Source organism: Atractosteus spatula, chromosome 3, assembly GCF_055471065.1.
Source record: "Atractosteus spatula isolate fAtrSpa1 chromosome 3, fAtrSpa1.hap1, whole genome shotgun sequence".
NCBI classification, from domain to species: domain Eukaryota; kingdom Metazoa; phylum Chordata; class Actinopteri; order Semionotiformes; family Lepisosteidae; genus Atractosteus; species Atractosteus spatula.
In genome coordinates this window covers 18,546,443-18,572,018 of record NC_142708.1, presented here as the reverse complement: position 1 = coordinate 18,572,018, position 25,576 = coordinate 18,546,443, and the positions used below count along the sequence as shown (strand labels likewise).

Sequence of the window (25,576 nt, the reverse complement as noted above, 5' to 3'; positions counted from 1 at the left end):
CCATGCACTTAACTAGTTCTTTCTATTTCAGGTAGACAAAAGGGAGAACAGAGTGTTAATGGAAATATTTCATTTTACTTAATCTACTTCATTGCCGAAAATCAATATACACGACAATATAAAATTTCAGGCTTATCTGAAGAATCATCATGGCTGTTATAAACCAATTATTATATTCATGACTTGGTCTGGGTTCACTAATGTCTTGTTTGAAAGAACCAGACATTTATGTTATTTGCTAAATGCTATACACACATAGCCTTGTATGGAAATATTTAAGAAAAAGACAATTCCTTCGAATAGGTGGGGGTTAAGGAAGTAGTCTCTGAAACAGACTTTTAAATGTATCACTGAGAGATACTGAAGAAACTAAATGAATATACTTATACTGCCATTGACAAAAAGTCAACAGTAACAAACTGGCCAGCAAACAAATTCACTGCTTTTTTAAATTGTAAATGCTATTCCTTAAACAAGACACTACCTGGGTAGTCTTCCAATTTGTGCTAAAATCTGATTTTGCCAGACCAAAATTATGTAAAGAGGGTGTGGAGGGATCAAGTTATTTTGTCAGACAATACATCACATACTTTTGTTATCTGTAATGCAATTTTGTGTTAATGTTCTTCGTCAATAGGATGAAATGTACACATTCCTTTAGAGTTACGTTGTCTTGAGTTTTCTCCTTTAATTGAATAATAAGCCCTGGACACACTGTGCTTCTCGGAATAACTAGATGAATGTTCAGAAATCTGAGTAATACATTATTTTGAGTAACAAGATGGAAAATATGAATCCTGTGGAACAAAACTCAGTTATGATTTATGAATTAAAGAAATTCATATTTATCCATATGCTAGTATTTTCTATTGGTTATTTTTATATTTGGCCAATTTGGAATCAGCAGCTGTATGGCTTGATTTATCGGTTGCAACTCTGGAGAGACACACTGCCCTCGAATTTGACCTACAAGCTCTGTGCAGCCTTATGGGATGATTAACACCAGTAGGAGGAAGAGTTTGGCTCTCTCTCACATCACTGTGGGCCCAAAGGAGGTGATGTTTGCCTGAATGCCCAGATCTACTGGATTATTCTCCAACCCTCAGCTGAATGTGCATTACTGCTTGGGGAATACTTACTGCTGTAAGTTAGTGACGTGGTTCAGACCGATGCTGATGATGTCATGTAGTGCCTCAACTCGCTGAGCCACTTGGGAGCAGCCTTTATGGCAACACTTAGCACTGATGTGATTATAAAACATCCCTAGCAACTACAGTATATGACCTTTACACTGATCATCACTTTAAAAGCACATTCCCATTGCCTGGGGAATCATCATAGATTTTTGAAGATTTTAAATGAAATACACACATGCTCCGCAAGATTAATTCAGTTGTCACTGCTTAATTCCTAATTTTTTGTGTCATGCTTTTTTTTTGGCACTGTCAATATTTTGTATTTTTAGCACTTCAATTTTATAGCTTGATCATTACTAATTGGAATGTTTGTAAACACGAGAACATAAATATGAATGACAATATTGGTGAGTAGACAGATGCAGTGTTATTGACTGGTGACTCCTTGCATTAAAGGCTGTGCCAATATGAACGAATTCTGTGCTCTGGTTGTATCATGATTATTGTCCCCGTTTACTCACAACCAAGAGTGCTGGAAGATCGTTTTGTGTAATGGCCAGGAATTGATGGGAAAATTGATCCCAAAGTAGTTCTTATTCACCTGCAACTGGAACTGCACAATGGCAAGACATCCAAGTCAGCTTGTTCATATGGACGGTGTTCTTGGTGCTGGTCAATACTTCTTCCAAATGTCCGGAGGTGTTCTTCATGAAATCAATACATCTGCTCATACAATTGATATGTTAAGCAGTCTGCTACCCAGACCTGGACATCCTGGGCAGTTCTGTTAGAGATTAAAGATGGCGAGTTCCAGAGGTTTTTGAAGAAAAATTACATTTGACACTTTGCACATCTCAGCCCCATATCAAATCAAATCCATGTGCTTAGGAAGGTTTGTGAAAAAGTATAAAATGTGTACATTGGGCCATGAAAAATACTAGATCATGGCCTTGGAATAGTGGTGAATCGCTGCTAGCTTACCATAATCCCACTCCATTCAACATCAGGTCATCAGATCAGGCAATTCTGTTTCTCAGTCATACCTTATTAGCCTAATTGGATTTGTAGGAGCATTGTGTCCATGAGACAGTGCAGGACAGACGGGTGGATGAAGGATGTAGAAGACACAGTAGCGATGTGTGATGTTTCATTCCACTACAGAGATAGAACATTTAAATCATACTGTGCTCATTTGTGCTTATAGTTAAGAGTAAAAAATGGGACAGTAAATGTAAAAGAATTATATATTTGTTGTATAGCTTTAATAAAATGTTAAGTAATTGTGTTGATTATGTTGGTGTTCATTGCATTGAATTTGCTGAACTCATCAGCTATGGCAAATTGTGCTGTAATCGGAAGACGCAGGTTTCAGAAAACCTTCCCTTCAATGTTTTTATTTAATTATCTTAATGAATAAGTACACAACACTATTGGCACCTGAAAAAATAACACAAATACATTATTAAAACATAACATGTCAGAGTTACTTTGTACTTTAGGTTTTACTGGTCAGAATGTTACTGATGTCACCACTCATCAAAGTTTAGCAAGACATAAAATGATCGCCTTTCTCAAACCTGAGTCATTTTTCTGATCTCAAGAATTGGCAGGGTACTAAGTCCTTGTGTTATCACTCTTTCAGAAGTCAAATAAGAAAGAATTTGAGTTACTAGCTTTTTCTTGACTATTACAAGATATCAGTATGCTATGCACAACAACATTGCACAAGGAATGAATCACACCATGTCTGGGCAAAGATGCTGCTGGGAAGGAAGACAGCTGTAAGAGTCGTGGCAAACGAAAGGAGGTCAACTTGATCTTCTGGTTTCTTCGCAGGTCAAATTGTTCTGCACTCTGAGTTAGTCACACATCCCAAATTTGTTGAGCCTTTATCAGAACCTGGGATCAGAAAATGTGGACCAAAAACGAAACAACCCTCAGTATAATTTCATCAAACCACTTAATAGTTAAATGCAACTCCAGGTTCAAAATGGACTATAGAATAAATTTAACTTCCAAGTTTGAATAAATCATTAATAATTTTGTTGCTTGGGTACCTTCGAAAGTTACATGTGGCATAAGTCTGCTCAATACCCTGATCTGTTTCCTTTAGTCTGATAGCAACGTGGCATAGATAGCAGACACAGTGTGCATTGGTCACATAATGTGTGTGATTCTGGGGTGATATTTTAATGTTTATTTTACCCACCTCAACTTTTAACAAGCAAGTGACAACCACTGCGTCTTCAGAAGGTCCCAAATTAGCAAAATGCATGAATTCACCCTCTACCTCATACCTGCAGTAAGTAATTAAGCAACCATCTATACATATGAAATGGTAAACGGTAGGACTGAATCGAGGTAAAGTGGCTTGGGGATTTGTTATCTGTACTATGCGCTTAAGACACTAATGTGGCAAACCACTCAGAGTCTGAGGTGTCGAGTGAAATGTAGCTCACCATAATTTTATAATTGCCAGAGTTTCAGTGTTTTTAACTGGGAAACAGAATCAGCCAAAAGTAACTCTAAGGGAAACCATGTGAAAAAAATAAACACTGAAACTAAGGAACACTCCTCATCACACAAGTGCCTGCTAGGATTGAGATAGACCTTAGATGCAATTGGTTTGGAGTGATATCCCTCAAGGACGTTACTTGATAATAATTGGATTATTTAGTGTTCCATGTAACATGGAATTTTGTGTATATACATGTGTAGTGTAGCTATTAAGAGGCAGAACCCTCTACCAGTCCCTTCAGATCGGACACTCCTTTATGTGGGTGGGCACATTCAGTTGACAGGGACTAGGTGGATCAGACATGCCTTACTGTGTATTGAAAGTGTTGTTGAAGCTAAGTGGAGTGGACTGCCTGCGACACCTCCCAAACACACTTCCCCTTTCCTTTCCTGAGCTGGTGCAGAGTGGAGCTGGATTCTGACATTCTGATCCTGATAAACTGTAGGAATATATATATTCATGTGCTCAACTTCATTGGTCAAAACAGAAGAAATAAAAAAACCCATTGCATTTCAGCTATGCAGACTTCTCTTAAGGTGTGACTTTAATAATGTACATGTAATAATTATTGTGTTGCAGCATTATGAATAAAATTAATAGAATTAATAAAAATTCTCAGAATACCTGACTATACTGTAATTAACTGTTCTCCAGTTTGAAGCATATCTCATATGCACACTGTTGAATGGTTTTTGCACTTTTAAGAACCCATTTTTCTTTTCCTTCATTGTACACTTTCAACTACAAGCTTGAGCTAAAAGCATTTCCCAAGCTGCCCACTGAATCAGTGGCAGTGCGCCTCTTGGCAGGTTCTCTTTGGACCTATCATTTCAGATAGCATGGTGTGCTCTTTCTATAACCTTTCACGCAACACAAGCCAAACCAATTAGAACACAGAGTCCTCTCATTGTGTTGCATAAAAGACCTTGTGCAGCTTTCTTCATTCAGCTTCTTTCTTTCTGTGTTTGCATGCCAATGCACTCAAAAAATGGTTTTATTTAATTTAACAACGATAAAGGAAACGTTTTGGACAATATTCTTCTGTATGATTCTCTCTCTTTATTATGATGAGGTCATAGAAGAAGTGGTATACACACCCAGATCACTTTTGTGCCTAGTTTCTTGCAGCTACCAATGTTATGTGCTACTACTTTGTGCATGGATCACTTTGTCACTGTTGCATTTCATTTGCTAAGTGTCTTTAAATTCATTTTAACTGCTTATTTGTCAGTTTCCAGTTTCTGAAAATTTAACTGGATTGTTAACTATACCAGAATCTAAATAGTTAATTTCGACCACAAAGAACTGTGGGTTTAAGATGGATCCCTGCAGTACGCCACTTACAGTAGAGGTCTTGACCCTTCAGATACAGTAGTTCATCGTTTTCTGTTCGCTAACCAGTTATGTTAACATATTAGCTTAAGTTTCAGCAGCTTTTAATTTGAGAGTTAAGCTTTCATAATGATCTTTATCAGAATCTGTGGCAATATAAATATCTAATGCTATATGCTTTAATGGGCTCAAATGAATTCTAGTAAGTTAAGCTAGACTTTTCTTTTCTAAATAATGTTGTCTGTTACTTAAAATACCCAGTATTGTGTAAATCTTTTAGTTTTGTTCTTATGGTCATGATTTGTACCAGTAACAGAAATGAGCCTGACTGATTTTCTGATAGTTTTCTGGGTCAGATCTACCCCCCTTTTATGAATTTTAAGTATAAGATAAGATTTATTGTCCCTTGAGGGAAATTTTGTTGTGGATACACAGCACTTCTGTACATTTAAATAAAAAAACATTACACTTCACTCCATTGCACATGTATAACACATAACAACATATAGCATTTATTAACACATTACAAAATATATTGCACACAAGTGTATTGTAAAGGTAAAAAATTGTGTTTATCCTTGCCATTTGCATTGAGAGATTTAATGGATAGTGGAACAAAGGAATGTTTGTATCTGTTTGACTTACACTTAGGAACCCTAAAATGTTTGCTAGAAGGAAGAAGTTGGTATTCAGAATTGAGGATGTGGGAAGGATCTGATCTGATCTGACGGGTAATTTGCGATTTTAATTGAACTGATAAATTACCAAACCACACTGGTATACCATATCCGATAATGCTCTCGATTACAGTATGGTAAAAGAGTAGCATTATTTCCCGTCGAACCCCAAGCACTCTTAGTCTTCACAAGAAATATAAGCGCTGCTGAACTTTGGAGCAGACACTCTCAACATGAGTAGTCCAGCACAGGTTACTGTCTATGTGTACTCCCGAGTACTTATATGAATCAACCTGAGTGATAGATCATTTGAGTGATCACCAACTGCTCTGGGATCAAAAACTATTTATTTTGTTTTATTAACATTCAAAATTAGGCTATTGTTGTCGCACCACTGGACAAACCTATGGATTTCTGACATTTATACAGATGAGCTTCTACCTCTTTGCATTAAGCCAAGCACACCTGTATCATGTGAGAATTTGAAAATGGAGTTGCTTTGACTACTGCTCGTACAATCATTTGTATAAAGTGTGAACAGAACTGGTGAGCTCACACAGCCCTGAAGGGCACCTGTGCTAATGGATTGTGACTCCGAAAGAGTTTTATTGACCCTAACATACTGGGTACGACTTGTTAAAAATTAGTGATACTATCTTAGAATGTTATGGTTAACAGACATTTTCTTCAACTTGCTTTTCAATAGATCGGGATACAGCGTATTAAATGCCGAGCTGAAGTCCACAAACAGCAGCGAGCATAGGCATTGGGGTCCTCTAGGTGTTTAAGAACCAGATGCGTAATGCTGGTAATTGCGTCATCGGTGCCCCGCCGGTGTCTATATGCAAACTGATATGGATACAGTACAGTGTTCACTTCTGAGCACAGCATGGATACCATAATTCTCTCAAAACATTTCATAACAACAGATGTCAGTGCTACTGGTCTGTAGCTATTGTTATCTGAGGGACAGGGCTTTTTGGGTACTGGCACGATTATTGCTCTTTTCCACAGTGCCGGAACAGAGTGAGAGTCAACAGACTTCTGAAAGATAGGGCACCGTGCTGGTATTAATTCCTCGGCGCAAGGTTTTAAAAGAGAGGCAGTGATGCCATTGGGATCTGTTGCCTTTTTCGCACACATGTGCTTAAAAGATTGTGTGGTCGTCTGCGGACTTATTACAAGCCTACCAGTACTACTGTCAGTGGTGATAGTATCTAATATACTATCACATGCACTAGAGAAGAATTGTGTTATATTTGCAGTTTTCCAATCTATTGGGTAAAGCTCCCATCCTTTACAGCAACTGAAATATCCTAACTATACATTTATGGATAACATCCCTGATTTACTGAAGTAGAAATGGAAAAAACAACTGGAGCATGTATTAACATCATCCTTTAGAAAAATCTGCTTGACGTATTTTGGCTTGCATGCATTTTCAGTATTTGCTATCTGAATATCCCAATCTGTTTAGAGAACTTGACATACACTAATAATACCACACCACCTTTGCTGATCTTGTTACAGTACATAGTAAGCTATTAGCAACCAGTGTTTCCTGACTGTGGTGTATAAAATACACAGACTCTTAAGCCTTTAGAATTTTCATTTACCAGTTTAACCCAAATTGCTTTGACACTACCTGCATCCTCCTGCTCAATAATCTGTTTTACAAGTTCCTTTTGATAAATAGTCTCACCCCACCACCTTTTTGATCTATTTTTATCTCTCTGCAAAAATTGTAGAGCAGTACCCTTGTGATCTAAAGTAGCATTTTATTCTTTATGCTTACAATAAAAACATTTGAAGAAGGATGTGTTCTTGAATTTGTTTTTAGAGGTATCCTGTACTTCTTTAGGTTTGGCCTATTAAACCCATAAACATTGTAACATTATATTTCTTCAATGTGTCATTTGGTGCATAATTTCAGGAGCTGTGAAATTCTCAAGACTAAGACTTTTCATTCTCAGAGATGGTAATACAGAAAAAAGAATTGTGTACAGTACGGGTTACTGAGTAGGCTCACTAATATAATTTGTTGAGAAAATAAAGCTTATTACATTGGATTACAGTAAACCCATGGTTTAAAGGATTTTGTTTTAAGGGACTTCAGATTTAATGGAAAAAATATGAGGAATTTTGTTAGTAAAATCAGTAATTTCTGACTTTCCCTGCAATAAAGAATTGTTTACTACGGTTTTTGTTTGTGTTTCATATACTTTAGCGAAAGTCTTTAAAAAAATCCTTTTAAAACATGATAATAACTTTTATTTCTAAAACACCTTTTCAAACCCAAGGTCTCTGTACATTGTGATCAAGACCGGCAACCTTCCAGCCACAGGCGCAGATCCACTGCACCACCCCAAAGTGCATAGCAGAGGATGTTTTTTTAACATATTGTAATTTGTTGAGAAGAGTGTTAGGGAGCCCGCTGAGTAAAGTGTAGGAGAAATCAAGCCTTGATGTTAGAAATGCATAAATCAGACATTCATCTCCAGACATTGATATAAAATTGCCCAATGAGGGCAATATTTCTAAGGTGAAAAAAAGATGTTTTAATCTATTTGTTCACATAAGGCAGGAGAGGATTAAGTGTGACTCCCTGATTCCTGACTATGACTGATGTGTGAATGGGGGAGACATCAACCATTACTGTGAAGGTTTCCAGCTTTTCCAGCTTACATTTGCTGCTCAACAGTAAAATTTCTGTTTTGTCACTACTTAGCTTTAGTAACGGAGATGGAAGATCAAAGGAGGAGGTATTAATGTAAATCTGAGTATCATCTGCATCACAGTGGAACCGAAGTCCACGTTTGTGTATAATCTGACTGAGAGGAATATAGTAATAAAAAGCAATGGGACAAGACTGAGCCCACTAAAAGACATTAAAACCCACTGAAATACACAAAAATACTAACAATATGTAAAATAGCTCAGTAACATGCACAAATAATAAAACAAGGTAAAAATAAATACTACACAGGTTTACAATTCACATTTACATTCAGGCAACACAGACACCCCATCCCCACTAGTAGTCCATTAAATCCAGGATTTACCATACTCTGAGGTAAAGTAAAAAAAAGTCATGTAAGGTCAAGAGTATGAAACCAATACTAAATCAGCAGTATTGAACAAAGTAGCCCGTCAGTGTGGTGTCTGAATTCTGCTAAGGCACTATAAGGAAATTATGTCACTGTATTAGGGTTATTTTCACTCTCTGGGAGCTCTGTTACACTTAAAAGTAATATTCAGGATAGGTAATTATATTGACTTCATGTAGAAGTCAGAAAGAAATTTAATCTCAAAGCACTGCATTTGCTGGTTAGTAGACAAAACATGTCAGGAAGGCTCCTAAATGACTCTTCAAAAATAAAGATAATAAGCATTAGGACTAGATAGATGCTTTATTGATCCCGTGAGGGAAATTGCAGTGCAACAGCAGCTTTACACAGACAGCACAGCCACAGTGATCCACAGTGATACACGAATGATAATACAATACATACAATAATACAATTATAGTACAATACTCACACCTGAAAAAGGCTCCACGGCCGAAACGTTGTGTTCTCTTTTTTTCAGCATGCAATAAACCTATTACTTGTTCCTTTGCAGCCTACGCATGCTGACGCAGCTACCCACCTGAACCAATACATACAATACAATCAGTACAGTGAGAAGTGCACTAAGAAGAGTTACTCACAGTCCAGAACACACAAAGAACAAAACAACACAAACCAAACAGAACCGTACACAAAAAGTAATATTGCACAATATAAATATAAATGTATTGCACAAGTCCCTGGCATATATTGCACGAAAACGGTTGTAAACGGGGAAAAAATGATTGCTAGAAGGACTAGAGGATTGCTAGAAGAATGTGGTTTTAATCAGAAGGTATTTGGTTTGCCACCCAATGACACATATTTTTATAGACCCGCTTTTCATGATTGCGATAGTATTTTCTTGAAGTCAGGCTAATTTAGCTTCATGCGCTCAGTATTTTTCTCTAGGTAAGTACAGTACGCCCCCTGGAGGCAGACAGCTTACAATCGTCATAATGTTCTGAACATTTCCACTGAGTTGATCTGCCAAGTGAAGTGATAGTCTGTCCAGACTGCCCCCCACCTTCACCAGTTAAATAGTGTAATGGATCTTTATCCACTCTTCATGTCCTCCAAGCAAGTACTGGGAGTGGAACCAAGCCCAAATACATACTGTGGGCCTGTAGCAGTGACAGGCATTCACAGTAACAGTATAGGAACAACCACCAGACAGCAGTGAAGCAGGAACAGCATTTTCGTATAACTACATTAATTTATTACAGTTCAGTTACGGCCTGGACGGTCCCCATCATGCCTACAGAAGCAATGAAGTCCTCAGGAAGCTACAGTACATTGCAGTTCCATCTCCTGCCTCCAGGGGTACGAGCTACTTAAAATCGTAAATTGTCATTGAAAATGCAAAATGTCTGTTGAATATTGGACAATAAATTAAGAAATTGTATGTTTACTAGACACATCAAGGGAGGGCCAAAGACGTGTGTTACAATGTCATAGTGAATTGAATAAGGTACCTGTTTTCTTCACTGCTTTAATTTACATATAACATAATATGCATAAAAAGCAGGTATAAAATTATTTTAGACGTCCGAGTAAAGAACTGCGTCAGCATACGTAGGCTGTAACGGGTAAAGGTGTGGGTCCTAATGCCCCAGTATAGTGATGGGGACACTATGCTATAAAAAAGGCGCCGTCCTTTGGATGTGACGTAAAACCGAGATCCTGACTTTCTGTGGTCATTAAAAATCCCAGGGCATTTCTCAAAACAGTAGGGATGTTAGAGTAGGGCAGTGTCCTGGCCAAATTTCCCATTGGCTTTACCAGTCATGGCCTTCTAATAATCCCCATCTATTAATTGTCTCCATCACTCTGTTTTATAGTTGGTGAGCCTACTGGTGCGCTATGGCTGCCGTTGCATCATCCAGGTGGATGCTGCACATTGGTGGTGGTGGTGGAGGGGAGTCCCCATTACCTGTAAAGCACTCTCAGTACGTCCAGAAAAGCATTATATAAGTGTAAGGATTATTATTATTACTTTATACAGAACACTTGAAGGAGTTACAGGTTATACTACTCAGAATGGCCACTAGAGGTCACTGTCACACCACAGTTTTGAATTTCATTTATTTTTACCCATTTCCCAGTTAGAGCAATCATACCGGATTCCAGGCTAAGACTATTTTCATCCCACTACTTACTCTAGGCCAGTTTTCAGATCAGACAGCCAGCTTCATCCTAGTTTGCACGAAACTTGAGGATAATTTCAGGATAGGCACAGGTAGATGCTTGATGCATTCAGGGGGAATCCCCACATTCTGCACCAGACTGTAATGAGATGTCATAAAATCCTCCCTACAACTTCTCCCTACAGGGATTTCATTTGAACAGATCAGTACCAAAATTATTATTTTTTTGACTGACAAGGTAAATATGGGTGTTCAACCATTAATTATTTTTGTTTTGATTTAGGGGATTTCCAAAACGAGCATGGAAACGGGATCATAAAAAAAATCACAGAAACTGCAGTAACTTTACGGCTGGTTTACATTTCAAAATCGCTCCCTGGAATACCAGCCATTTTCTTACCACTCTACCCAATGCAGAAACGCGGGGGAGCCGGAGCATTTCCAGGCAAGCAATGGGCTCAAGGCGGGATTCACCCTGGACAGGACATCACTGACTCGGAATACAGAATCGATAACACGCTGGTCCCTTCCTATATATGTAAAGTGTGTTGGGATCCTTTGAGATAAAAAGTGCCATTATAAACACAATTAGTATTTCTACTTCTTGATGCATTGTTGTGTATATTCCTCGAAATATATGGACAGCAGCTTTGTCACCATGTAGCCTGCTCTTGTCACATTTCAGCATATAAGCAAGGTTGGGCCCTACTGAAATGGGAGACCTCCAAGGAAATACTGGTGGTTCGGAAAGCGTCACTTATTCCTTTGGATGAGAATTTCCAGAGCAACTCCCCAGTATAATGACAGGTGTCACGGTAATGAGGGGCTGCCATTCTTTGGATAAGATGTAAAGCCAGGGTCCTTACCTGGTCATTAAAGATCCCATGGGATTTTTTAAAAGAGTAAAGGTTTTACCCCAGTATCTTAGCTAAAGTTTGCTCTGGGCTTGTACAATCTGGTCACTCTGAAGTTCCCTTTAATTCAGTTGGCGGGGTGATTTCTCATTTCTTCACCTGATCTGCTACGTGCTTTAGCTGCTGAGGTACTTTGGGATGGAAAGTACTGTATAAATGCAAAGAATTGTTATGTAGAAATCTAATGAGAATTGGGATTTTTAAACCTAGGAAAGAATTGAATTTGCTTTTTTTTTTTCCATTTGATGATCAGTCATCCAGCTGAAAACATAGTACTTTCAATGATGGTTACAGCAGGTACAATAATGTAGCAGCTTCTTTACTTTCATAGCAACATTACAAACAGTCCTTTTCACAGTAGAAATAATAGTTTTTCAGAAAACCAGCTCTGGCGTGGTTTATTGTTCTACCATGTTCTACAATGTTTTTGTACTCTGTAAAATGGCTGAATTCTGAGGTGGAATGCAGGCCTAAATTTCCAAGTTACCATTGTAGATGTGTGTTGATGCTGAAGGTTGAGTTGACCTGAGTGAAGAGACTCTCTCCTGTGAGTGTAGGGATTTTTACAAGTGTGATGGAACCTCTAAACTAGGGCCCCTGTCAGCGAGTACCTCTCTGTCCTAGACATGTGTGTTTCATGCTATTCATCGCCTCTTCTTTATGTGATTGTCTGTGTTTGATATGATGGGATGTTTATCTTTAGGTGTATCCTGACTAAAGTCAAATTCTGCAGGGATACAGTGTATTTACGTAAATGTTTTTCAGCCACTTAGTTAGTGGCAGTAGTTTCAGAATATAAGTAGTTTAAAACATACAGCTCAACTTTTGCAAGCCATCTGGTTCCCTAACAAAGTGTTTCACATTGTGTCATGTAAGAAATTGTCTTTCCCTGTATGCTGATTCTACCCCGTGTCATGACAAACCCTTTTCCATACTGTATCTATCAGGCCCTAATTTGATGCAGTGGATAAATATGCCCTTTTTATCCCCTCACTGACACCAATGGTCAAGTCATTCTTACAACTATGAAGTGTATTTTATGTCAGATATTGCATTAATTAATGCTGTTTAGGACTAAGTGCTGAAGCTCTGCATATCCACGTTTGAATCCCACAAAGGAGTTGGAGCAGAGGCCTTATTACAATTCATACATTTCTAAATCTTTCAGGTATGTCAAAGTTCATCCCTTCATTTAGCCATAGAGGTATTTACTACTACTTCGAATACACTCTGTTGCATTAATACCAAAGGAATATAGTATTTTAGTCTTCAGTTTTTCTTTTCAGTTTTTGCTGGAGTTTGAGCATCGCAATTTTGATTAGAAAGATTCATTTAAAAAAATGTTTATACACTGTTTGTAATTTGACAGAATCATCAGAAGCGTGTGAAAACTTTTGCAAGGTGTGGTAAATAATGTCTGAAATCCAGAACATGTCATAGGAATGTAACTCAACCAGTAAAGCTTTTTTATCCCTGTAGCCAGTTACCTGTACTTTTAAAAAGTAATCCATTACGGTTACAGTATACTTGTATAAAGTGCCGTGATGCAGCAGCAAGATTGAATAGACCATGTCTGTTGGACAGGCTGAGGAATCTAAGCGCTTGATCCTAGTGAAGGCACGAGGAGAATTGAGAGCTGGTGGAGATAATTGAGCATGTTAGGAGCTACAAAGGCAGACAGAGATTGCCAGGCAGGATTAGGGCAGTGAAGGTGGGTGGAGATTGACGAGTAAGATATGCACTGTGAAGGCAGGTGGAGATTCCTGAGCAGGATGTGGGCCGTGCAGCCTGGCTGTTGAGACACTGAAGGCTTGGCACAGCTAACAGGACAGAGCAGGCTTGGAATCTAGACAGGCAGACATGCAGAATCGGGGCAGAAATGTTTCTCGTACGTGAGCTACTGTATATATGCTGCAAGCACCTTCCCGGCAAAGAAGGAAGCTCAATGACAGAGCACCAGATTGTAGGCAAATCAGGGTTTAAATATCCAGGAGTTAATGGGGTGATAACCTGTTTAAGTGGGGCGCAGGTGGCTGGGACAAGCGACCTGAACGAGTCCTCACGGCACCTGACTCCTCAGCTGGTTACCAAGGAGACTGAGGGCTGTGAGCTATGACTTGCCCGGGTGTAACTGTCACGCCCTCATCCAACCAGATTCCCACATGGAAACGCACTCGTGCTAATTACACTCCAGCCCTGAGCACTTCTTTCAAATGACACCCCTCCTACCAATCAACCAACCACGACACTCCTTCAATCAGCGCACCTTCCTCTCACAATATTTAAACCCTCCAAAACCCTCTGCTCTTTGCCGGGTATTGGTTGCCCTTTGGAGCTCCTACCTTGCCTTCTATTTCTAAACGTCTACGAACCACAGAATTTGCCACTGACCACGTCTCTCGCCTAGCCCTCGCTTGCTCTGGAAGCTACCTGCTGGTTTCCTGACCACCTGAGGTACCGCACAGGGTCCATCCTCCCATTTGCTCAGCGGGTCATTCGTGACAGTAACAAAAGATTGCTTTAAAATGAACAAAAAATCATTTTAAAGAAAATTTTATCAGTAATTTTCATTGGTTTATGAATTTCATGATGTAGTATATACTGTATACAGTAGTTACTATGCAAAATATATATATATTTTTTAAATAACTTCTTATTTAATTAAAAAAGTAATCCTTTACACAGGTTACTTGTAAAGTTTTAGGAGGAACCTTCCCCACCACTCCCTAGGGCCATGAAAATATTGAAGCTGGACTACAAATTAAGCCAAAGCTCAAATGAGGAAGATCCTTCTAGGAAAAGACAGATATTTTAAATCTATATGCTCCCTGATACTTATGAGTGCAGTCTAATGAATGTATTTTTTTCAGCAATGCAAAATGTACAAGGTTATCAATTATTTTAGAGGATGGACATGGTATTTTCAATTCTTTATTCTTTATTTGCTTTTTGATCTTAAAGTCATTATGTGTCCTCCCATAATATGTCTCCACATAGACTTAATAAGTAACGATGGTAGCGATCCAAGATTTCTTGGCAAAATCAGTGAGCTGAAAACTTAGATTGGAGCCCTTCTCCCCTTCGCTCTTTACTTCAGGGCTTTGCAAAGTGTGAGTATCTGCCAAGTGTACTTTGGGGAACAGAGCCTCGAGCACTGAGTCCATTTTTTTGTTCACAAGCAAAGTGCTAATTCAAGATGACATTTCTGCTTTTACAATATCACCCACTAAACTCTATATCTATGTGGGTGGGCGGCTGTGTTGAAAGTGTCTCATCCCATTGAGGACGTGCCCTGTGTGGCAGCACTTGTTTCAAGGCCGAATGCTTGTTATTTAAATAAACAAACTGGTAACTGTCAGAGGTCAGTCATGAATAGGCCTGCAGTTTTTAATAAAGCAGGAGCAGCCAGTGTTGCCCACCCACTAAGTGTTAACCTTGAGCTAATCATTGAGCAAATGTTCTCAGTGGATCCCAGACTGCCATCTGCACTCACTTTTGCAATCAGACTTATCAGGGCTCTGACGACATCCAGCTTGCTGTTGAAGTCGCGGAGGCTGCCAGTGTCCTCTTCAGAATGTAAGACCTTTTACTGGAAACTTTTACCCTCTTCTACATCTTATAACCTCTGAGTGTTACTTCCACAAAAATCAGCATCTTGCAGCAGATTGACAGTTTACAGTAGATAGCAAGTTTTAAAAAGAGACAGTTCTCACTCTTCAAGGTAGATATGCACCTTTACTTGGTGAAGCAGATTCCTAATGCTGTCTTCAAGTAGATGCTTATAACATGTGCTTTTGTCCATGTTTTGATCAAAATGGGCAAATCAAATGGTTCAGAACCATGCACCGGCTACAATTTTTCCCTATATATATACTTTGAAATTAAAACTTTCTGAATATATGCCATTTAGATCCACACCCATATCTAAGTGCTTCCAAAAAGAGAGTTTATGTATCCATGAAGAAGTGTCCTGTCCAGAGTGAAGCCCTGTCTTTCGCCCTGACCTTCCAGGACAGGCTCTGGGCTGCTGTAACCTTCAGCAAGAATAAGATTTCAGATGATGGATGGGAGAGAGTAAATATGAAAAAATTTCAAGTTCTAAAAGCAAATAACTTTATGCGCATAAGTCTTGATATTTTTCTGTGGAAGTTTTCTTATTTGATTATGTGTTTCAATGAATAGAGCTTCCTCTAATCCTGCACATTTATATAATATGTTTGCTCTTGAAAATCCACTGATACACGTGTACCATATATTTATAAAAATATTGTTTTTTCTATTATCTGTGACTTTTTTTTCTTGCATTGTAACTTTAAAAAGAGATTTGTCACGCAATAGCTTATATTACACATCATTAATAAGTATTAACACAATCACTTATCTCATAAGGGTTAAGCCTAGATAACACACCAGACAAGAGAATTGTTTCTTTTTGCCTTTTAATGATGTATTTTTAATGCAGAAAAAAGAAAAATAATGCCAAATAATACATTTGTTTTATTGTTAAACGAGTTAGACAGGATATCATGATGTCTACTAGGTTTCAATCATAACTTTTTGGTCAGCATATGGTCACTTGTCTGTACTTTCCGAGTTTGCTCACTGACATCTTCCTTTTAACTCCTACAAAGGCAATGTCAAGTCCCTGTTTCTTTTTTACGCTGTCTGGTCCTCATTTCCAACCCCAACCCCCGCCACTCCACCCTTTTTTCTTCGCTACAATTGTCTTCTGGCAGAACTGGTGATCTCTATCAGAACAAATTTCAGCTCCAAAGCTGTTTCCTTGGAGATAACTAAAGAGTTTACAGGAACTCTTTAATTCAGGTTGACTAGAAAAATCCTTTCTAGCACAAGGAGTTGCCTAACAACAAAGCAGCTACTATGCTTAATAGGAACAGCCATTGATGTGTAGCACAATTAATTCCTCTCTGGTGCCTTTTCCAATTAATGTTTAAATCATAAAAATGAACTTAACCCTCAATAGTTTGTTGTGCATTTTAAAATCAAAATCCATACGGAAGAGGGGATGCATTATGAATGTGTGGAAGCACATAATAGGGTTTTAAGAATATAAGAATGTTTACATACAAGAAGAAACCACTTGGCCCATGAAGCTCATTTGGTTTTCCGTAATTAATGATCTTAGTATCTCACCCAGATGTTTCTTGAAAGAAGCCAGTATATCCTTTGTGGTGTATAATTCAATGCAGACACACAATTCTTTGTTTACAAATTATTTGTTTAAAAACTTCATTTTAATCACAATTTTAAATGCACTTCTTTGTATTTATTACTTGTGTCCTCTGATTCCTGGTTCACTATTGAATCTGAAGATTCCCCAGGGATGACTTTGTTAAAGTCTTTGAAGATTTAGTGTAGGACATTCCTTTCATACTAGGAGTATATATACTGATTCTTTAGATCTTTAGACTGATTCTAGAACAGAAATATATTTTTAGGAATGGGGTCTTGCTAGTTTATTGTACATTTGAACATACATTTCCCTTAATTTAGAATTTTGATACACTGTAAATCAAGAAGAGCAACGATCCTAATACAGATCCCTGAGGTACACCACTAATTACATCACTATAATTTCACTCCTTATCTGTATCCTTTTTCTTGTCCTTTAAACCAGTTCTTTATCCAAGTACATGCAATGTCCTGAATGTCTACTGCATGTAATCTGAGAATATCTATCTCACTGAGATAATAACCATAATACGAACAAATCTTTTTTACTTCTTAAACACTTTGAAAAAATACAGCAACATTAGACAGTCGGGGAGCTCTGGGAATGTTTTGTTTTCAGTTTCTTATGCTCTTTACAGTTTCACTGTTTTTTTAAAGTGTAGAATTTACATTTTTGTACTCTTAGGCTATTAAGAACAAGACTGTTGATCAATTGTATGCGCAATATTCATAATTTCCCTACAGACAATTCTTCTTTAACTTGTTCACATTGGAGCAACAAAAAGATTCACATTCTAAGAGATATTTTAAATGAGAATGGTATTACTTTATTCCAGGACTTGTAATCACAATATGAGCTTCCTGGCTCTTTGTTTTTGTACTTACATCTCCATTCTGCAATGTGCCCCTGTGGTGTCCCTTGGGGCGAGGTTACCTATGCACCTAGTGTATGATATGTTCACTTCATGGACACAGGACTTTGCTTCCTGTTTTCATGTCAAGAGTTCATATAAATCCTTCATAACGGATACTGTCTGCATTGAGGACTTGAACGTCACAAACGCAGACATTTTCCACGACAATATTTTGGATAATCTAAAATCTGCCTCCAAAAATCCAAATGGTCGTCTTCTAGTTCCTTCCCAGAGTGTTTTTCACCCATCATAGATGGGTTTTGTGTTGAAAAGCCCGTGACTGGCTGAGGAAAATAGGGATCCATCTGCGAGTCGCAATGGAGAGATGAAAAGGTTAGCTGGCCACGGAGACACACAGACACGCAAAGGGCTGGTGGAGAAAACGAAGAGGGGTCCAAGTGAGGGGTGATGAAGAAAGCAGAGGCCGTGCAGATAAAGGTAATGGAGAAAGCCGAGGATGGACCGTAGACACAGAACTGCCACTGTCCAGGTATGGAATTAAAAAGCAGGACAGATTGGACCATAGATCAGGAAATAAAGACTGGGACGGGAACAGGCACTGGTTACTACTGACAAAGGAGAACTAGTTTCATAAGCGAACCAAAATTTTTGGTACTCTTGCCAGATAATGACTTAAATCTAGCCGTCTTGCAGTAGCAGACTGGCTGGCATTGAGAAGGCATAAGACCTTCATGTAGTTCCTGGATGACCAAAGAATGTTGTGGAATGAATGTAGAAACTGAATGCCATCAAACAGGAAATCATGCAGAACCTGTGTAGAAGAAAGAAAAATTTGAAATGATCACGTCAGTATGGAATATACAGTAGCATACTGTATATACAGTATGGAAAAGAGAACAGAGGCACAATCTATTCTTCACTCCATGCAAGGTCAGCCATTGAGTGCACCATGCAACACAGATTCTGCTGTCTTCTCCTGCTACTGTATGTAAAACACTTGTCAAAGTGTTTCACAACTGCATGTGTTCACATCACTTCTGATTTCTGCCCTTGGCAGTACCTTCCAGAAGGAGCTTTGCACTTCAAATGCAATTTTCTATAGCCCTAAAATGAAGTCTCTTTTGATGATAATCAAATTAAGAGGCCAATAATATTAAATATAAGTAAAAGAGAAAGAATCAGCACATTAAATGAATTTCTGTAAAGCTTTACTCACTTCTCTCATTTCCTTATCTCCTTGATTCAAGTAATTAAGATGACCAGGCCTATCCTGATGTGTATAGGAATATGAATTTGCATACATTTTACCCAGTTGGCATTAGATTTGTATATAAAAAACGTTTATAGTGTATTGTCCAAACACTTTTTGAGCAGGAGTGGTTCACATGATGGACATATTTCACAAAGAAGTTTGTGTTCCATTGCTGGTGTCACAAAGGAAATTTGGATGAGCTTTGGTTATTGAGGACAGCTGTAAATTTTCCATTCAATTGGTACAATTGTACTTAAAAAGATTTTTAGTTTTTTTTTAATAAGAGAACACAGAACCCTCAATTTCTGTCACAATGTGTCCCAGTGTATCTGCTTAGCATGAAGTCCCATCCCACATTAACAGTGTGAATGAACACACAATTAATTGTTTTAACAGCTCTGGGAATTTTTAGATGTATGGGACATGTTTTGTCATATGTCATATAGATGATCCATTGTGTGTTATGAAGTTTCATTGCAAAATGTGAGGTGGAAGACTGGAACAGGTTGTGATGTTATGAAACCTGCCAAGTTTCAATCTGTAGCACATAGCAGTTTTCAAGAGAATGTGACCCTGAATTGTGCAAACAGAATGATGCCCGGAAGGCCAGTGTGATTTAAGCAGGAACATCTTGTCACTGGAATGACACCTATCAAATTTGAATGGAAATGGCAAACCAATTTTGGTTGTTGATGATACTGAGCGGGGAAATTGTCACAGCAATTTGTGAGGTGGGAATTTATTTGTTGAAGACATTTTTTGTTTAATTTTTAACAATTTAATATCTCAAAAGATAGAAGACATTTGAGCTCTGAGGGAAAAAAGGCTTTCCTGCAGCTTTCAGTATGCCACATGTATGTTATTGAAGTGCTCACTAGAATGATACTTGCTATGACTGGAGTTTATAATTTTTAACAATTTAATATCTCAAAAGATAGAAGACGTTTGAGCTGTGAGGGAAAAAAGGCTTTCCTGCAGCTTTCAGTATGCCACATGTATGTTATTGAAGTGCTCACTAGAATGATACTTGCTATGACTGGAGTTTATAGGGCCACATTTTTAAAGGGTGCATTATGGACCACATCCCGACAATGATAAAAAAAAGAACTGGTGACACAGCAACCCCAACAGGAAACCATTCTGGCAAATCGATAACAGTGTACCTGCTGATTTTCAAACACAGATTCAAAAGTGCGAGGAAAAATGAAATATTTACAATCACTTCAGACTTCCACTCCTTGGAAGCTAAATATGTGATTCTGAACACATTGTACATGATAAGATCCTATTGATAAGTAAGAGTAATTTGACATTGTATAGTAAATCTGGATAATAGAAAAAGAAACTATACTAGCCGAGCACTGTTGTTAGCTCAGGGACATTCTCAAGAATAGCTGTATAGATATAAACTTTTTAAATGCTGAGGGAATGTTTAGTTTTGTCATAAATTCTGACATGGATTTCGCACACACACACACACCCAAGCACACTGGTAAACTACTTTCTTTCAACAGCTTGATATCATGGTCAGAGTGCGTAACTCATGATGTGTGTAACTTATGCCATGGCCAGGAAGGACATCTGTAGGCTGATAAGGACAGCATGCGCATGATGTCAGACTAATAAGTGAAGCCTAATGTCTGGTTTCCTGCAGGGTGCTTTCAAGCAGTAATTACTTATTCAGAGGTCAAAATCCAGCAATTTAAACTGTTTTAAAAATTAAACTAAACATGCCAGCTATTGACTACTTCAAATAAGCAAACCCAGGGAATGCAAACATGGATCCTGAACTTTTGGCACACAACATATTTTGACAGGTGATCAAGATACCTATTTATCCTTGGTTAACTGACATGGGAAAGATACAAAGTGAAGGTTTAAGAAAATATACCTTCATTTGTGCTTTATGTAGCTTGTGTATTATTGAAAGGTAGGGCTTTAGGTCAATATTGAAAAACAAATCTTTTGAATCTTCACCTGTTTTGAAATAAGTGTAAGTTTCAAAAAGAATTAAAATAGCTGTCCTTGTAGCTTTAAACAGTTCAAGTAAACAAGATAATAATGAAACTGGAAACTGTATTTACATGATGTGACATTTTTTAGTTGTGTTTTATCTGGCTAGTTGATCCATAAGAAGAAATAATACAAAAAATAATTTATCAGATTTATTACTTTTCCTCTGATAGCACCCACTTTTAACAAGAGCACTCATATTGGGGGGGGGGGGGGCCCTATAGACCATCTGGTAGTTGGTAGCTAACTTATCCAATGATCAATCCAGACGATTCCCAAAAGATGCAAGGGTATCGGCTTCAGCAACACGAATGGGCAGCATACTATGGAAACCCTTTGGATGAAGAATTGTCTCTATTTTCAATGCACTTTCACTTACATTCCACCAGTTCATGTTTTGCTGTGTGTTTTGAAGTCCAGCAGGTTGACCTTGTCCATGCATTTGAGGTTTTCAGTGCTTGTATCAAGTCCTCTTGCAGTTTTGTCTGCTCAAGACTTAAATTCAACACTGACTATTTTTAGAAGTTTCCTTTTGGGCCTTGATTCTGTTAAACCCCTGGATCTGACCAGGTTGCCAGTATTGAGACACCAGTAAGGGTTCGGTGAATTGTCTGAAGATCCTCTGCAGTACTGGTGGTTAGACACTTACTGCTGAATCACTATGACTCACCACAACACTGTATTGGACTACATGGTTATTGACTATGGATGAATTTACAGTATAAAGTTAGAAACACAACGGAATCTTTCTGGGAAAAAAAATAGGAAGTTACTGTATCTTTAAAACTTGGTAGCAGCACGGAACCCAGCAAAACAGTTAAAAACGGGGAAAAATTCTGTTGTGCTTTTATGAATATGCTGAGGCAGAGAGTTTGAAGTTTATGACACAGTTCTTACAGATACATAAAGACTCCTAAAGACATCCTGTCTAAACCTGATACCTTGATGAAAGATCACGTATTCCAAGATAGCCTTTTGTAGTACTGAAGGTTATGATTAAACACACCTGATACACTTCAGTTTTACATACTGTACTTTTACTGTATTCTTGAGGAATGAAAAATAAAACATAAAGTTTTGTACTGCCTTACTGTAATACTGAAAAGTAAAGAGCTTCCATCCTGTCTGGGTGGTATATTGTGTAGGGGGATTCTTAGTAGGCCACACAACAGTAGCATCAGTGGACTATGGAATGTTTACTGGGCAAGGTAGAGATTATATCTCTTAAAGAGATTGTTCCAGTTTTTGTAGCATTAAATAAAATCAGTTTGTCCCTGGGCAGGATGTTAAGATACCACAAGCCGATCTCCACAAGCCATGCTGATTCTCATTTCAGCAGCTGCTTTGACTAGAGTAACTAGCCCTGACCATTATTGCACCATACTGTTTAATTCATGTATGACAAATATTGGGTATTAGAACTTCAGAGAACAGAAGAGATACCATTGAAATCATTTAGGAGCAAGACTAAAGAAGCATACGATTGTTTTGGAGGGATTCCTGAGGTCAGTGTGAAAGTTCACGGGGAGCAGAATTGTAACTGATGTTTACATTCTCAGAGGAGTTGATGAAGGGAGAGGGACAAAAGGAGGAGGAAGTAAGCTCTGAAAGATGGGGACTAAGGAATTGTAAGAGGCTTTCCCAGAAAGAGAGACGGAAAAAGAGGCAGTAACACTGAATTAGCGCACCTGGACACTTCAAGAGTTAGGCTGAGTGTGAACACCTGCGAGGGCCTTACATCTCTGAGACGAGTCGGGTTTCAAAGGAGGAAGAGCAATGTCACAGAAAGTAAAGTACCAGTTTCTCAGATTTCAGCCTGCGGTGGTACATGGGAGAGGCAGCAAGTGGAAGATTGCCACCCAAAAATCAAACAATCCCTTCTGCTTTCAGCTGGAGGTAAAAATATTTCATCAGCAACAAGGTGAAGACAGCATGATTACTAAAAAGACAGCCACTAACACTTTCATAGTCTGAATGCTACAGCATGGTTATATACTGTATATATATTTAAGATCAAGTTTGGTTTTGTACATAATTTAATCAGCTGGACACATTTTTATAAACTATGGATTTAAACAGGCAAATTGTGGATATCTATTGTGGATAGATTTTCCACAGATTTTACAGAAAGGTCAATCGCGTATTGCTATAGTCTCACCTGTTCATAGAAGTGATATGGCTGTCTCCTTTCTGCAGTGAGGAAATGAGTATTTAGAAGGGCATTTCTACTTTCCTGTCTTGTTGCCATTTTGATCTATTCTACCACTGTAATTAGACTCTGGTTCCTTTAAAAAAACCTGCACTGAATTATCCTGTGTATTTTGCTGTATGTCAATAAGTGTGCATTAAATAAAGTAAAATGCTTTGAGATGCATAAAAGGGATGAGTCTTTTGCTTAATTTGACTAAACATTCTTTATTAAAAGTACAAAATAACTATTTTATCTAAATTTAATATCCAGTGATAGCCTTACTTTGTCCCTATCTATACATATCTCATAGATAAATACTTTATGTATACTCATCCCTACCAAAATGTTACAAGAAAGGATATTCCATGGGAATGATCCATCATTCAAAGTAGGGGAACAGCTACTAGTAGTAACAGATTGGGTGGTGACAGTAAAGTACTAGAAGGTTAGACCTTTTTTCTCTGATTGTTATGCTATGGGAAAGAAGGCCGATGTAAGCCGATGTAAACCTCAATATACACGATTGCTCTTGGTGATGTACTCACCAATGGAAGTAGACTGATGGAGGATCCAATGGAGCCCATTTTGGATCTGATATTTTAGTTGAGCAATCTATATACTGTAAATACATCTAAACATCATTGACTGTGCTGCTTTTCCATCTCTTTCTCACATCTGATATAAACAGGTGTCAGGAAAGAGAAAAGGGACAACATATCAGATTTCTAAGGAACAAGTAATAGGTTTATTCCATGCTGAAAAAGAAGAAAGAGAACACAACGTTTCGGCCATGAGGCCTTCTTCAGGTGTGTGAAGAAGGTGTGTGACACACCTGAAGAAGGCCTCATGGCCGAAACGTTGTGTTCTCTTTCTTCTTTTTCAGCATGGAATAAACCTATTACTTGTTCCTTTGCAGCCTACGCATGCTGACGCAGCTACCCACCTGAACTACTACCGCCTATCAGATTTCTAGCCCAGCTTTAAACTGGCATAGGAGAAAATGTCCATGAGTTAACAATTTTTCAGTCACTCCACAAAGCTGGCCTTTACGGCAGGTAAGCAATAGCTATTTGAATACCCCTCAGGGAGTTTGCAACAAAGCATTTTAGTGATACTGCACACATGTGGCATAAGGTTTTGTGGTCAGATGAGACAATTTAAACTTTTTTTAAGGACATATGATCCAGTCAACACCATCCCACTTCTGAAGCATGATGGTGGCAGAATTATGTTATGGGTCTGTTTCTCTTCATCGGGGACTGGGAAGGTTTTCAGGATTATGGGGTAAATTGGAGTAAAATATAAGCAAATCTTAGAGGTGAACCTGCTTGAGTCTGCTAAAGGTCTAGGACAGGGCAAAGTACAAGGCCAAAGCCACAATGGAGTGGTCCAACCAAAGTCTGAACCAGATGTGATAGAAAGAAATAACAGGTCTTCAAAACTGCAGTCCATCAACCATTCCTAAGCAACGTAACAGAGTTTGCGCAGGTTAGAAAAGATGAACAGATGAAAATTGCCAAATTGCGCTAGTTTGTGGAAAGTTGGTAGAGACTTATTCAAAAAGACTGCTGTAATCTTGGTTTAAGGTGTTTCCACCAAGTATTGATTTAGGATGAGGTGAATACTTGAAATTAACGTGTTCTGTTTTTTTAAGGAGTCATTTTTGACTAAAAAGTGATTAGCTCATGCTCAATTCAAGCTTTATGTGTGTACATTTGTAAATTCAACAAAATTGAATAAACCTCTATTTACCCTAAATGAATAAAGGTATTCCAAATGAAGAGCTCATAAATATAAATGACAATAATAGACTGTACTACAGCAACAGTACGATACCGTGACGCAAAACAGTTAAAAACATTGCACAGTCAACTCAAATAGGACAAAATGGGTCAAAAAGGAACATCATCACAAGATGCTGAATAATTTTGCAAGGAACTGTATACACTCACACCCCGGTATAACAACGTTCGGTCTACGGGTTTTCACTAATCCGATGTTACGTTCTGTTTTGGGGGGCTCCCCTCCCGTGCGGGGGTCCGCTTTTGGAGGCGGGCGTGTCCCTAAATTGGGTCTCTCTCTGGATTGGACGAAGAGAGCGGTCCGGTTTTAAATGCCGGTACGGGAGGTCTGAAGAGAGGTGTAAGAAGACGAAACGGCGAAAATGTGAGATGTGGTGTAGGGTTGGGGTTGTTGTGGCTCCCGTGTTTTTTTTTCTTTT

At 38.3% G+C, this 25,576-nt stretch overlaps 1 long non-coding RNA gene across 1 annotated transcript in view; it reads left to right on the top strand.

Annotated features, from left to right (window-relative positions):
• Positions 1 to 15,337: 15,337 nt before the first annotated feature.
• Positions 15,338 to 25,576, top strand: part of LOC148837529 (uncharacterized) — a 41,277-nt gene continuing 31,038 nt past the window's right edge. The window contains exon 1 of the long non-coding RNA XR_016090881.1: positions 15,338 to 15,407. This is a non-coding gene — a long non-coding RNA (uncharacterized LOC148837529). The remainder of the gene's footprint in view (positions 15,408 to 25,576) is intronic.